Genomic DNA, 15479 nt, shown 5'->3' with positions numbered 1-15479 from the left:
ATACAAGAATTTAAGGTAGCGACTAGGGGAGGTAACTTAATTTTGTACTTGGGATCTGCCCCTCTGCTGTTAGGATACCTGGGTAGAATAGTTCAGGAAGCACTGAAATTTCTGACCAATAGGCTGGAGTTGCGAGCTTAACATGAAACCATGTAGTAAGATATTGAGTGCTTTTGCCTGTTTTAGTTCAATGAGGCCAGAAGATGTGCAGCCTACATATTGTAGAATAAGGTAGAGAATAGTCCCACTGGGGGTGGCTGAGCTCAGAAACAGTAATGGAATCGTTCACAGAATCCTGGACTGATTATTAATATTGTTTCTAGAAGAGGTGGAATAAGATTTAGCCAGTTCTGGAGGCCGCAGTGTACTTGTAGACAGTTAACCCTTTTGCTTTTTTTTTTTTTTTATCTTTTCTAGGGCCACACCTGCAGCATATGGAGGTTCCCAGGCTAGGGGTCTAATCAGAGCTGTAGCCGCTGACCTACGCCAGAGCCACAGCAATGCGGGATCCGAGCCACATCTGTGACCTATGCCACAACTCACGGCAATGCCGGATCCTTAACCCACTGAGCAAGGCCAGGGATTGAACTCACAACCTTGTCGTTCCTAGTTGGATTCGTTAACCTCTGTGCCATAGTGGGAACTCCCCTTTTGCTTGTTGACTGTAGAACCATGTGGAGTTGCCCGTGTCTCCTCAGAGGCCACTTCACATTAAGGTGACTTTGTTTTTCTTGGCTGCAGAAGAAGATAAAACTCAAACCATAGGGCCTTCTCTCTGCCCAGCTGAGGCTGCAGCTGAAGGGCTTTTCTGTGAATTAAATACTTATGTGAAATACCCTGGAGAGTTAGTAAAGAATTGACTTATGAAGGCTTTTACATTAATATCCTTCTGGTTTTCAAGTTCATCCAAGTTCCTCTTTATATAACATCATGTGTAATATACATATGTGGAATATATAGATGTAGAATAACTCATGTTAATAGAATAATGCAGAAGTCAGCATTATTGAAGACATTAATAAACTGTCTCGTGCTTTCTGACATCTTAGAATAAGATTCTAATAATGCCTGACAATGAAGAGACTTCCGTAGCAGCCAGTGGATAAATGAGAAATTTCCCCCTAGATTTTTTTTTTTTTTTTTGTCTTTTTGCCATTTTCTTGGGCTGCTTCTGCGGCATATGGAGGTTTCCAGGCTAGGGATCGAATCGGAGCTGTAGCCACTGGCCTACACCAGAGCCACAGCAATGCTTGATCCTTAACCCCCTGAGCAAGGCCAGGGATCGAACCGATAACCTCATGGTTCCTAGTCGGATTCGTTAACCACTGAGCCCCGACGGGAACTCCCCCCCTAGATTTTTTTTATGAATCCCTTTTCAATTTCTCCTGAAGCATAAAAATAACTTCTTAAAACATTGAGGGAAAAGTTTGAAAAAATAAAATGACTCAAGATTGTGCCACCCTCATACAAGTTGATTTTGGTTTATGAATAAGCAAAAAACAAAGAACAATAACAAACTCTTTGCAGTTGGACTAAGGATTCCTGAAAACTTCCTTCAGGAAGCATGCTGAGGTTAAATAGGTACCAGTGTTGATCCTGGAGCCTGCGTGATCCTTACCTTACCTTGCAAGGGGCTGAGTGTCAAAAATTGTCTCTAATCTCTGCTCTTTCTTAGGTATAAGATTAATTAAGAGTGTAGATTATCTTTCAAGAGCTCTTTTCAAAGCTTGGAAGAAGTAAATACAGATCTTTTGCTTAGCAGGGTTTAAAATTAATTTAAATATTAGCCTCATGGTTCTTGGTAAGACAGTAAAACGAGAATTTTGCAGCTAAAACATTTGAAAACCTGGGGAATATTTTATTTTATTTTATTACTCAAATGAATTTATCACATCTGTAGTTGTGTAAAGATCATACCAATCCAATTTCACAGGATTTCCATCCCATAACCTGGGGAATATTTCAAAAGTATAGATTATTAGGCTGCAAACCCAAAGATTTTGATTTGTTAGACTTGAGGCAGGGGGCAGGAATCTATATTTTTAAAAGGCTCTCTTGGGGATTCTGGTTTGAGAATAAATACTTAGTCAACAGAAGGAGATAAGAAGCAGAACGGTGGAGTCTAATAAAACTGTTTATAACAATGTGCCTTTTGCCTTTTCTTTCATTTTCTTGTACTGAAGTGTAGTTGATTTATAGTGTTGTGTTAATTTTAGGTGTATAGCAAGGTGATTGTGATATATATATTCAGATTCTTTTTCCATTATAGGTTATTACAAAATATTGAATATAGTTCCTGTGCTATATAGTGGTTCCTTGTTGTTTATCTATTTTATATATAGTAGTGTGTATTTGTTAATCCCAGACTCCTCTTTTTAGGCCTTTTATTTTTTTGCTAAAAGATCAAAGAATTAATTGTGTATGTTTTGAAGAGGTTTTTTTTTTGTTTTTTGTTTTTTCCTACTTAAGGAAAACACAGTCTGTAGATAGTGTTTTTTTCCCTTGGATTTTGCACCTACCTAGCAATTTCAAATAAAAGCATAAAACAAATATTATAATGGCTCTTATCCCATAGTTAAAGAATAATCCCTTACCTGCAGAGTGTAGTTGGTGATGAAAACAAGGACTGATGTGTAAATGCTAATATTGCTTTTAGAATTTTTTTTTGTCTTTTTAGGGCTGCGCCTGTGGCATATGGGGGTTCCCAAACTAGGGGTTGAATTGGAGCTACAGCTGCCGGCCTACACCAGAGCCACAGCAACACCGGATCCTTAAACCACTGAGCAAGGCCAGGGATCAAACCTGCAACCTCATGGTTCCTAGTTGGATTTATTTCCTCTGCGCCACGACAGAAACTCCTGCTTTTAGAATTTTTGAGAATAGTGATCTTAATATGTATTTTGGGGAAAAATTAGCAGTGGAAAAATTCTTGTTCATATTTTTATCACCAAGATCGACAGTTGTGCCTCATTTGTTGAAACCTAGGAGTTTTGGGAAACAAGCTGGAATTTGGATCCACCCAAGTGTAAATCTAGACAAACCAGTCATTTAGTCTGCAGTTTGCAGAAATGAAATTAAGCCAACTTTGTTTTTTTTGTTTTTGTTTTTGTTTTTTGTTTGTTTTGTCTTTTCTAGGGCCGCTTCCCGCGGCATATGGAGGTTCCCAGGCTAGATGTCTAGTTGGAGCTGTAGCCGCCAGCCTATGCCACAGCCACAGCAATGAGGGATCTGAGCCGCATCTGCGACCTACACCACAGCTCATGGCAATGCAGGATCCTCAACCCACTGAGCAAGGCCAGGGATCGAACCTGCAACCTCATGGTTCCTAGTCGGATTCATTAACCACTGCACCACGACGAGAACTCCAAGCCAACTTTGTTTTGAAATATGTGAAACATACAACTCAACAGAAAAAAAAATAACACAATTGAAAAATGAGCAGATAAGAACCATAAAACATTAATCAAGGAAATTAAAGAAGATGTAAAGAAATGGAAAGATATTCCATGCTCCTGGGTTGGAAAAATTAATATTGTAAAAATGGCCCTACTACCCAAAGCAATCTACAGATTCAATGCAATCCCTATCAGATTACCCATGACTTTTTTCACAGAACTAGAACAAACAATCCAAAAATTTATATGGAACCACAAAAGACCTAGAATTGCCAAAGCAATTCTGAGGAACAAAAACCAAGCAGGAGGCGTAACTCTCCCAGACTTCAGGCAATATTACAAAGCCACAGTCATCAAGACAGTGTGGTACTTGTACCAAAACAGACATATAGACCAATGGAACAGAATAGAGAACCCAGAAATAAACCCAGACGCCTATGGTCAATTAATCTCAATTAATCTTTGACAGAGGAGGCAAGAACATAAAATGGGAAAATGACAGTCTTTTCAGCAAGTATTGCTGGGAAACCTGGACAGCTGCTTGTATGTAAATCAATGAAACTAGAACACACCCTCACACCATGCATGAAAATAAACTCGAAATGGCTTAAAGATTTAAATATAAGACAAGACACCATCAAACTCCTGGAAGAGAACATAGGCAAAACATTCTCTGACATCAACCTTATGAATATTTTCTCAGGTCAGTCTCCCACAGCAACAGAAATAAGAGCAAAAATAAACCAGTGGGATCTAATCAAACTGACAAGCTTTTGCACAGCAAAGGAAATAAAAAAGACAACTTACAGAATGGGAGAAAATAGTTTCAAATGATGCAACGGACAAGGGCTTCATCTCTAGAATATACAAGCAACTTATACAATTCAACAGCAAAAAAGCCAACAACCCAATGGAAAAATGGGCAAAAGACCTGAATAGACATTTTTCCAAGGAAGATATACAGATGGCCAACAAGCACATGAGAAAATGCTCAACATCCCTGAGTATTAGAGAAATGTAAATCAAAACTACCACGAAATACCACCTCACACCAGTCAGAGTGGCCATCATTAATAAGTCCACAAATAACAAGTGCTGGAGGGGGTGTGGAGAACAGGGAACCCTCCTGAGTTGTTGGTGGGAATGTAAGATGGTACAACCACTATGGAGATCAGTATGAAGATACCTTAGAAATCTATACATAGAACTACCACATGACCCAGTAATCCCACTCTTGGGCGTATATCCAGACAAAACTTTCCTTAAAAAAGACATGCACTTGAATATTCATTGCAGCTCTGTTCACAATAGCCAAGACATGGAAACAACCCAAATGTCCATCAACAGATGATTGGATTAGGAAGATGTGGTATATATACACAATGGAATACTACTCAGCCATAAAAAGGACTGAAATCATGCCATTTACAGCAACATGGATGGAACTAGAGACTCTCATACTGAGTGAAATGTCAGAAAGAGAAAGACAAATACCATATGATATCACTTATATCTGGAATCTAATATAAGGCATAAACAAATCTTTCCACAGAAAAGAAAATCATGAACTTGCAGAACAGACTTGTGGTTGCCAAGGGGAAGGGGGAGGGAGTGGGGTGGTTGGGGAGCTTGGGGTTAATAGATACATACTATTGCCTTTGGAATGGATTAGCAATGAGATCCTGCTGTGTAGAGGTGGGAACTTATGATGTCTAGTCACTTATGATGGAGCATGATACTGTGTGAAAATAGAATGTGTACATTTATATGTAACTGGGTCATCATGCTGTGCAGTAGAAAAAATTGTGTTGGGGAAATAACTTAATATAACTATATATTAATATATATATTAAACAGGATCACTTTGCTGTACAGCAGAAATTGATAGAACATTTTAAATCAACTATAATAAAAAATTTAAAAAATCACAATAGCACTAAGACCCAGACAGATTAATGGGCAAAGAATAGGAACAGATTTTTCATAGGAGGGAAACACTTGCAGACATGCCCATGGAGAAATGCTTCACTCCAAATCAAAGAAATGGGAATCAGAAAATAATGAGAAGCCATTTTTTTTGGCTGTTTAATGACTACAAATGTAAATAAAACAATGCTTATGTGACCTCCAAAAATGGGTACATTCTTTCATTGCTGGCAGCAATGTTAATAGCTCAGTTCTTTTTGAAGCCCATTGGCAGTGGGTATAAAAAGTCATACACATGGTCAGACCTTTTGACCCAACCATCCCACTCTTTGGAATCTATTCTAAAGACAAACTACTAAAGAAGAAAAATGCTGTAAGGAAAAAGACATTTATTGTATTGTTGTTTCAGATGATGAATAATTGGAAAGAATGTAGATGGGCAACAATGGAGAAATAAAATTGGAATATTTTTAGCTATTCCATGTGATATTCTGGAAGACTATGATAATGAAAAATATTTGGAAGAAGGCAAAGTAAAATGTATATATTATATATTAGAGTAAAATACATAAAAAGATTGTCAAGAAGTAAACTTATGGTGTTGGCAATATATGTGAATTTTAAAACAAAAAAATTTAGCAATAAATAAAAGATACTTTAAAAGGTACATTGTAACATTTGTTATACCTGGGATAATTTTTCTTCCTTCTTTGCATAATGCACTAAAAATAGGTGAAATAAGATTTTTTTGATTTGAAATTTGAACAGCTTTAAAACTTTTCTCCTTTTACTAGTTTACCTCCCCAAATGAGTTTTACAGCTGCCTCAGTTGTCTTTTCTTTTAAAATTTTCTAGCCACCCAAGCCAAGTCTTTGCTGACTGTGCGGTCAGACTGTCTAGATTTCAATCTTATTTCTATCACTTACCTGGAGAGGCTATATGACTACTCTGTGCCTTCGTTTCTCATCTGAAGAATGGAGCTAATAGGGATTCCTGTTGTGGTTCAGCAGGGTAAGGGTCTGGCATTGTCTCTGGGAGGATGTGGATTCGATCCCTGGCCTCACTCAGTGGGTTAAGGATACGGCATTGCCTCAAGCTGCAGCGTAGGTTGCAGATGCAGTTCGGATCTAGTGTTGCCCTAGCTGTGGTGGTAGGCTGGCTGGCATCTGCAGCTCCGGTTTGACCCCTGGCCCGGATCTTCCATAGGCTACAGGTGTGGCTATAAAAAGAAAAAAATGGAGATGATAATGGTCTGTAAGTGGTGACAATTAAATGATATAATGCATAAAAAGTGCATCATAAGGTTCTTAGTACTAAAAGCACTCAATAACATAAGCTATTTTTCTCTATCTTTGGGAGGTACTCTAGATTGCCCATCCCACTGTCTTCCTTGTTAACAGAATCCCATCCTTATTCAGGCATCCGGCTGCAATGTGTCCAGCTCTAGGGGATGAATGAAGCCTTCTTAGTTAACAGTAATGGCAGTTCGCTTCCTATGTGGCACAAATTGGTTTAGATGGGGTGATGTGACTTTATTCTGGTCCAGGAGACTTATTGGAAAGTCACCTGGGGGCTTCTGGGAAATACATTCCTCTCTTTTACAAAAAAGAGAGGTTCAGGGAGATACATATTCCTCACCTCTCCCTGCCTGCGGGTTCCATTCTTGTGCGAGGCTGTGTTTGGAGCTTTTCCCACCATTTTGCAATCATAAGGGAGGGGTCGCCAACTACCAAAGATGGCAGAATAGAGAGGTGGAACAAGCCTGGTTCTTTGGTGATGTCAGTGAGCCACTGACCTACTCAGACTAGAACCATCGACCTCAGTAGATTTTGTTAAGAGAGATATAAATATGTGAGTGGCTTATGCCAATTTTAGTTTTCTTTTCTAATAGTTACAGCTGAAAGCATCCTAACAGATTAGACAAGGTAAGTTTGTCATTGGCTAACGTAGTAACTTTAAAATTATGCCACCAAAAGAAAGTTTTTCAAGAATAGGTTAAAATTTCTGGCATAAGTCAGGGCTCTATTAGTTGCAAGATTTTCATTATAGAAAGAATACTTTTAGAATTTAACATCAGTTATATTTGGGGGTTAGAAAGTTCTTTGAAAACTACTTTGGTAAGTGAAATGTATGTGAACTTGTATGTTCTTAATTATCAACATGAAAAGTATTCTCAAAATAAATACTGTAATGATGGAGATATTTTGGTGAGAACGAATGCAAACCTGTAACTTGACAATTGATGATCCAGCTGCAGCTGTGATAGGATTATGGTTTAAATGTTTTGAATATCTGTTTAAAAATAAACTTTAGTGCAGCTGATGGAGAGATTATGTGTTTTAATGGATGTGTTTGCTGAAATTACATATCTAAAACAAATAGGAAGTTGTATTTTTCCTTTGCTCTGTCATAAACACTTTTTTGCTCCCCAGTGTACTGTTTGAATAAAAGTATGCTGGTTGGTAGCCACCAGATTGTGCCACACATGGAGCAAAATTGGGAAGTTCTTCCTCTTTTGTAATGTGAATCTTGCCCTCTTTCAAGAAGGTTAAATGGACAGAAGTGGTCAAATGTGTTTTCTAGTGGGATTTTCATAACCAGAGTGAGCTTTATACCACATTTTTCTTACATATTATATAATTTTCAAGAATAATAAACTCTTTTCCTTGCCTAGCTAAAAATGTTCTCCATAAGTAAAAGTTTTCTCAGCTCCAGTAACCCGCACCAGCATTCCTCAAAGTACGTATACTTCAGTACTTCCCACCCCATGGACACTGCGTGCTCCCTCTGCTTTGGGTCCCTCCTCATCTCCTCAGGGACCCTCCTTCATCTGCAGCGAAGATCGGCTCCCACAATGTTCTACCATTGCCAGTTGGTCCCTGTATTAGGGTTCTTCAAAGAAACAGAACCTGTAGGATACACACACACACATATAACGTGTGAAATAAATAGTAGTTTTTATAAGGAATTGGTTCACATGTTGATGGGAAGTTCAAAATCTGCAATGTGGGCCAGCAGGCTGGAGACCCAGGGGAGCTGATGCAGCCCTCATTGGAATGGGTACAGCTTCCCAAGGCAGTCTGCTGGAGAACTGCCCCTGGCCTGGGGAAATTGGTCATTTTGTTTGGTTCAGGCCTTCACCTGATTGGGTGAGGCCCACCCACAGCTTGGCGGACAGTCTGCTTTACACAGGGCTCAGCTATTTAAGCCTTAATCTTATCCCAAAACACCCTCCAAGTTGCCATATAAAACTAACCATCACAGTTCCTCTCCCCACCTCCCCTCCCCCAGGTTAAAGGTAACAGGGCTCTGCTCTCTGTCCTTCTTGCAGCCTTGGGTAGGAGGCCAGGAGGGACCAATGTGCATGTTGCTCTTTTCTTCTTTTCTGCTTCTGGGTTGTTCAGGTGTTTGGGGGTGGGGGGAGAAGAAGGGGGGATGAGGACGAGGAAGCGGCCCTGTCTAGAGCCATTGCTTACTGTGCACAGTTCATGCAACGAATGTCTTCGGTACAGAGAAACCTTGACAAAGGCCCTCTTGCCAGCTTTTTCTGGTCCTTTTTGGGCACCTCCAGTATTCAGCCTGGACGCTGGGTCAGAGTTGGGCAGAACCTTTCTTTATCGTGGAAGAGGCAGTATGTAGGGGGACGAGTCTGTGAGAAAACAACAGCTCTTCACACCTGGGACCCTCAGGCTGGACTTGGAAAGAGGAGACTTGGGTTCTTGTCTTTTGTCTCTTTGTGTGGTTTGGGGTACATTCGTCATCATCTTTGCACCTCAGGTTCTTCCTCAGCCAATGGGGAGAAACAGAAGGCCTCAGAACGTTGCTGTGGGGATGAAGTCAAGGTTATGTGTAAGTCATTGGTATCCTGCAAAGCACTGTATGAATTAATTTAGGGTTTTTACTTTATGCTACTTGTCGCCACCAGACAAAACCTCATTTATATAAAGCATTCACCTTTGCTCTAGGTACTCAGGATTACTGCCTGTATGATTGCCATATGATAGATTTGCCAAATTTTCTTTCAAGGAACAAAAGAGAATACTGTAAGGAGTTTGTTTCCTGGATTGGGAACCTGGATTTCAACAGCCTATGCCCCACCCTGGTGTGATTTGTAACACGTCTGGGTACAGTTCTGCCATTGCTGCCTTTCTTGGAGCCCTTGCTGACGTGAGGAGATGAATAGTTAACCTAACAAGTTCTTGGGCAATTTCTGCGTTGCCTGGTGTCATGTTCAAAGATTAGATTTCTCGGGAAGAAGCTGAAACAGTTTTTTCCCTATGGCATTGAAAATAGAGATCATGCTTGAATGAAATAAAAACTGACTGTTCATTCATTAGCTTGGACATGCATTCAATCAACACGTTTTCATTTCCGTTTCAACAATTGCATTGTGCTATGCCAGGTAGTAAGGAGGGAACGAAGGGAAAGAGAGGAAAATAAGGCTGGAAAGATCCAGAAATGCTTGATGGCAAGGCTGGCAAGTTTGGATTTCATTCCATTGATGTTAAAACATGGGGTGTGTGAGCATTCTGCTATATGCTCGCTGTGTAATTTTGGATAAATTACTAAGCCACTCTGGGCCTCAGTTTCTTCATCCGTGAGATGGAAAGGATGACAATACATGTCATCGCCCTGGAGTGAGGAAGAAGTAAGAGAATGCACGGAAGCCACTGAGCATAGAGCCTGACCCTGGGGAGCTGCTGTAGGTGTTTGAGTTGTAGAATATGTGTGTCAGGAAACAAATCTGGCAGCAACACGAGGGTAAGCTGCTTCAGTGGGAAGGGCTGACAGGGATGGCGGTGGGGAGACTGTTGTAATAAAAGCAGGGTACTTGGCAGCACCAGGGGCTTGGGAATTCATTTGTAGGGCTGGCTGGGCAGAAGAATGGCTTATGAATGTAGGGGCTATGCCTGGCAGGGCACGGTTCTTTGTGGGATTATAGCTGGACTCTCACCTTTTGCCTTAGCTCTTCCTTTTCCTTCATTGAAGCCTGCTCTTCAGCAGGGCTCATGCGGTCATGTCGTGCTCACGTTCCTGAGGTCATTTTCTGGTTTGGGGACAAAACAAAACATTAGGAATGGAGCATTGGGAGAGAATTGAGAATACTCCTCCATTTTCTGATTTTTTTTTTTTTTTTCTATTTGTTTTCTCTTTTCCCTTCAGCGAGATAAAGGAGGTTGCATAATATCTGACGCTATACTGGGGGATGTGTTTTATTTCTCTTGCTGCCTTAGTTTTTAAAATGTTTCTGGAAAAATTTAGGTACAACTTTGAATTGATCAGCCTCGTTGCTTTTCAATTTCCCTGAATGTAAAGACATTCCAGTATCCTTAAGAGTCACAGTCAGTCGTGCTGGTGCCAGCTGCCTCCTGACTCGAGTCATCATGGTGATTACTTATGGGGCCATCTAGCAATTTCTACCACTGTTATGAAAAATAACCCCACAAACAGCTCTGCTCTCAAATCTTCTCTACCCCTCTACCTGATAAAAACTATTACAAACAGCTTCTTTCTTATAAGGTACATGAGCACCCTCCAGTTAATCTGCTTTGTAATTGGAAATTTCACATATTTTCTTTTTCTTTCTCTCTTTCTTTCCTTTCTCTCCTTCCTTCCTTCTGCTGCACCCGTGGCATATGGAGGTTCCCAGGCTAAGGGTTGAATTGGAACTACAGCTGCTGGCCTACACCACAGCCACAGCAGTGCAGGAACCAAGCCTCATCTGCAACCTACACTGCAGCTCAGGGCAACGCTGGATCCTTAACCCACTGAGTGAGGCCAGGGATCAAACCCGCAACCTCATGGTTACTAGTTGGATTTGTTTCCGCTGCGCCATAATGGGAACTCCAATTTCCACGTATTTTCTTAAAATAAGCAGTATATGTAGCCAGCCTGTGGGTACCTGGCCCTCAAGATTGGTTGCCCACAATGTCACTCAGTTATCCATGTATTTTTACCAGGAATGGTGTGATCAATCATCTTGACAGAGCAAGGAGACAGCTGCAGAGACTATTAGCATCACTGCTTGAGATGTTGAGTTGACTGTCTTTAAAAAATTGTCAAACCAGGGAGTTCCGTTGTAGCTCAGCGGGTTAAGGACCTGACATTGTCTCTTTGAGGTTTCAGGTTTGATCCTTGGCTTTGCTCAGTGGGTTAAGGTTCTGGCATTGCCATAAGCTGTGGCATAGGTCGCAGTCAGCCCCTGATTTGACCCCTGACTTGGGAACGTCCATATGCCACAGATGAGGCCATTTCAAAAGAAAAAAAGAAAAAATTGTCAAGGCACAATGAATATGTGTCTGCTCCATTTTTACAGTATAATTTTTATAATTTATATGGGATAGATAAATGTGTTTTCAACCATTTATCTTGGGAGCATTTTTCTGGGAGGCACTTAATGATGGAATCCATTGAAATTGGTAATTTAAAATATATCTTTCAAATAAAGCAAATCTTTAAAAAAAATTGTCTAACCAAAGCTTGGCATTAGATTTGTTGAAGGTAGAAAGTGAAGAGTCAATAGTCTTTGTACATGTCATTTCCCTCATCTTCTGTTTTCCTATCTCCTCAGCAACTATTTCAACTAACATAAGAAACACACATGGTATTTTGTCCCAACTCTATCCCAACGTATGCTTGGTGACATTGAATGGAAATGATTACTAGCAGGTAATATTAGAAGCATTCTTCTTTTTTTTTTTTTTTTTTTTTTTTTTTGGTCAATCTGCAGCATGTGTATGTTCCCAGGCCAGGAATTGAAGCAGTGGGTTCAGTTAAGATTCTTAAACCACTGCACCACAGGAGAAGCATCCTGAATCCTTCAGAAAGACAGGGGAGTAAACAAAAGTTACTGCCTGCTGCTTAGATGCTGATCAGTCTGAGGCTGATACATTCTTCTCTGCTGAATTAATAAGCGTGGGAAGTAATTTTCTCCTAATGCCATTGTATTCCTCGATGCACATATTTATCTCAATTTTCCCATTATACAGTGGGTAGTTGCTTACGAGAGTCTTGTCCAAGCATTTAAAAAATCAATCACCCTATTTTTTTGTGTGTGTGGCTGCTGACATGAGCTGTTAGGAAACTTGAAACTTCAACAGCAGCTGCTTCCTCTGTCATTTATAGCCGCCTCAGTTGGTTTGAATTTCTTTGCATTTTTGAGGTGTGGCTCCCATGTGTGAGAAGCATTTGGTTATTTTGATATTTTTGTCTTGGAATACCATGTCAACGACCTTTTGCTTACTTTTTTTTTTTCTTCGTCTTTTTGCCATTTACTTGGGCTGCTCCCGCGGCATATGGAGGTTCCCAGGCTAGGGGTCGAATCTCTTTTGGTTACTTTTATACATAGGTCATTGCGTGTCTGTGTTGATGGGTGACATAACGATAGCACTTTGGTTATTTGTAATGCCATTTGATTTCTTAACTCCTTTGTTTTAGACCCTCAAATATTTCCTCTTTGTGTGTTGGCTTTCATTTATTATTTTTTTAAATGTTAGTTTTAGGAAGGCTCAACTAGCTTGAACTTACTAACACTGATTCAGTTAACACAAAATTTAGAGCATTCAGGCCCAAGTTTCTCTTACTTAGACAACAGAATTTGGGGGGAGCTATCTCAAAGAAAAGCTATTCTTCTGTGGCCCTGGATTCCTTGTTTCTTAGGCTAAGAAACCTTTTGAGCTGTTCTTATAGTCTTCTTTGCTGCTATTGGCTGGAGTAGTGATGTCTTAAGACAAATTCAGTGTGAACTAGAAACATATTGTATATTTGGTGAACATATGTGTATAGTAAATATTGAAAAATAGTAGACTTAGCTTATTTTTGCTTTTCTTTCATTTGATTTGTGGAAATTTATTCTTCTAAATGGTTTTATGGGTCCACTTGAATCATTAAGAACTCTTGCTTGGTGAAATTGAAGGAAATCTCAATACTTTCTAGAAGCTCAGTACCAGCAGAGCTGTAATGAGAACAGGGCCATATAATTTCCCTAAGCAAATAAGTTTGCTGCTTATTTGGCTGGTCAATAAAATTAAGCCTTTTTACTCAGGTCTAGAAGCAAAGGAACTTATACCTATTCATGGCCCTTCCACCTGGCGGTGGTTAACCTGGTGGACTGAGAATTCCTGCACTGGGGCTTCCAGCTGACATGATTTCCCTGGGTTTCTCCCCTTTGAGTTGTAGAGACTACTCTGTGATGTTCTGGTCTCATCTTAGGAGATGACATGAATAGAAGCATGCCCTTTGCCTCTTTGTGTGTGTGTGTGTGTCCCCTTTTAGGGCTGCACCCTCGGTGTATGGAAGTTCCCAGGCTAGGGGTTGAATCAGAGCTGTAGCCTCTGGCCTGCGCCCCAGACACAGCAACACCAGATCCGAGCTGCATCTGCGACCTACACCACAGCTCATGTCAATACTTAACCCACTGAGCGAGGCCAGAGATTGAACCTGCGACCTCATGGATACTAGTCAGATTCGTTTCTGCTGAGCCACGACAGCAACTCCCCCCTTTGCCTCTCTTGACGGGTCAATCAAATCCAAAACTTGTCCTAGACTAGAGAATCCTGTTGACCATCCCCCCCCTGCCCCCGCCCCGACCCCTTGAGCTGAGAAGGAAGGGAGTCATTCCCAGAACTGTCTGCAAATAGTCCAAGGGGGAACAGCCCGGTAGAGTTAGAAGATTCTTTTGTTCATGGTGAATCTGGAGAGGTGGCCTTGCCAATTAATCTAGTCACTGTGGTTGTAACTGGGGACAGAAATGCTTTAGCCAGAAAGTGCTTCGCAGAATTGCTAAAGATGGACTTTGAAGCCTGGCTGCTCCTGTCTCATTTGAGAAACCCGGCATAACTGGAAATATAGGAATCCTTAGGATCAAGCATACCGAAATTTTTTTCTTTGGGACAGAATTAGAATTTGGTTTTACTTTTTTGGATAGTCCAAGTTACTGTGATTGTCAAACTGAAAATAAGACAAAGCAGCAGATCATATCATAAAACATTTGCTACATAGGTCTGTGGTAAGTTTAGTTTCTCCATGCTAATTTTTCTCTAATTTGATTAATAGTGTTAAATTTATTTAGATAAAAACCTGCCAAAGTAACTAAGGACATGCTTTCATCAAATTCTCCAAGAATAATCACTTATTACCCAGTATGTAATAAACATTCAATAAGTTGATAAAATAATTGATGATAGAGTTTAAGGGTCTATGGATAAAGTTTTGCTCCCAATGCACGTTTTGATACATAGGGTACTATTAAAAGATAAATCAATAAGTTAAACTAAAAGGAGATCTTTTAAATGATTAGGAGGAAAACACAATAGTGTAAACATTTTTAAGATTAATATTATACAAGTTATGTTTATTGTGTTTATATGCTTTATTTATTAGTACATAGTGAGATCTTTGAAGAGTTTCTTGTCCTCTTTCATAACCCTGGTACTATGTAGTGAATCATCAAAATAAATTCTTTTTTTTAATTACTCCTACATCAGAACCTGGCATGCTGGAGGCATATAATAAATCTTAAAGAACAATAAGTAGCTCTATTTCTTATGAAAAGAAAAAAATCTCAACTTCAGTTACTTCTGACTTTTATAAATATTAAAATAATATAGATTCAAGTGTTATTTTTTCCATCCTTTTTTCAGAATTTTAAAATCTAACAATTCACTATAGAGAATTCAGGGATATAAATATATGTAGAGAAGAATTAAAGTTACTTGTAAACTTTAATACCAAGAGATAATCTTATTTAATTATATATATAATTATATATTTATTAATATATAAAAATATAATATTATATATATAATATATATATAATGTTATATATATAATTTTTGGCCATGTCTGTAGCATGTGGAAGTTCCTGGGTCAGGGTTTAAACCCATGCCATAGTAGCAACCCAAGCCACTGCAGTGACAACACTGGATCATTAATCTACTCAACTACAAGGGAACTCCAGCCCTGTTTAATCTTGATACATTTTTTTTCCATTCTATCATTTTGTCATGTATATTCTAGAGAATTTGCCACATAAGGTGAACAAGAGTTGAATTAGAAATTATTTACTGTGTACCTCTTAGAGATCCATAATGCATATTAGCAATATAAAAGGCTCTGAGAAGATCTGCAAGAAAAAAACTTTTCAGTTAGTGTTTCCCA

The 15479-nt window shown here is 39.5% G+C and overlaps 1 protein-coding gene and 1 long non-coding RNA gene across 8 annotated transcripts in view; one reads left to right on the top strand and one right to left on the bottom strand.

Annotated features, from left to right (window-relative positions):
* ANKRD44 (ankyrin repeat domain 44) overlaps positions 1 to 15479 on the top strand; it is a 342621-nt gene that overhangs the window by 54283 nt on the left and 272859 nt on the right. The gene's annotated exons all lie outside the window — the stretch shown is intronic.
* LOC146396065 (uncharacterized) lies at positions 1178 to 5673 on the bottom strand. The gene is made up of 2 exons (XR_014830023.1): positions 3287 to 5673; positions 1178 to 2779 (listed from the first exon to the last, which is right to left on the bottom strand). It is a non-coding gene; the product is annotated as an uncharacterized LOC146396065 (long non-coding RNA).

The sequence above is a fragment of the Sus scrofa genome, chromosome 15 (assembly GCF_054392235.1).
Source record: "Sus scrofa isolate SSC_HxYL_T2T_F1_AM1 chromosome 15, Sscrofa_HxYL_maternal_Yorkshire_Landrace_v2.0, whole genome shotgun sequence".
In the NCBI taxonomy this organism is placed as follows: Eukaryota; Metazoa; Chordata; class Mammalia; order Artiodactyla; family Suidae; genus Sus; species Sus scrofa.
The sequence above is the reverse complement of the archived record's forward strand: the minus strand, read 5'-3'. Positions and strand labels throughout refer to the sequence as shown.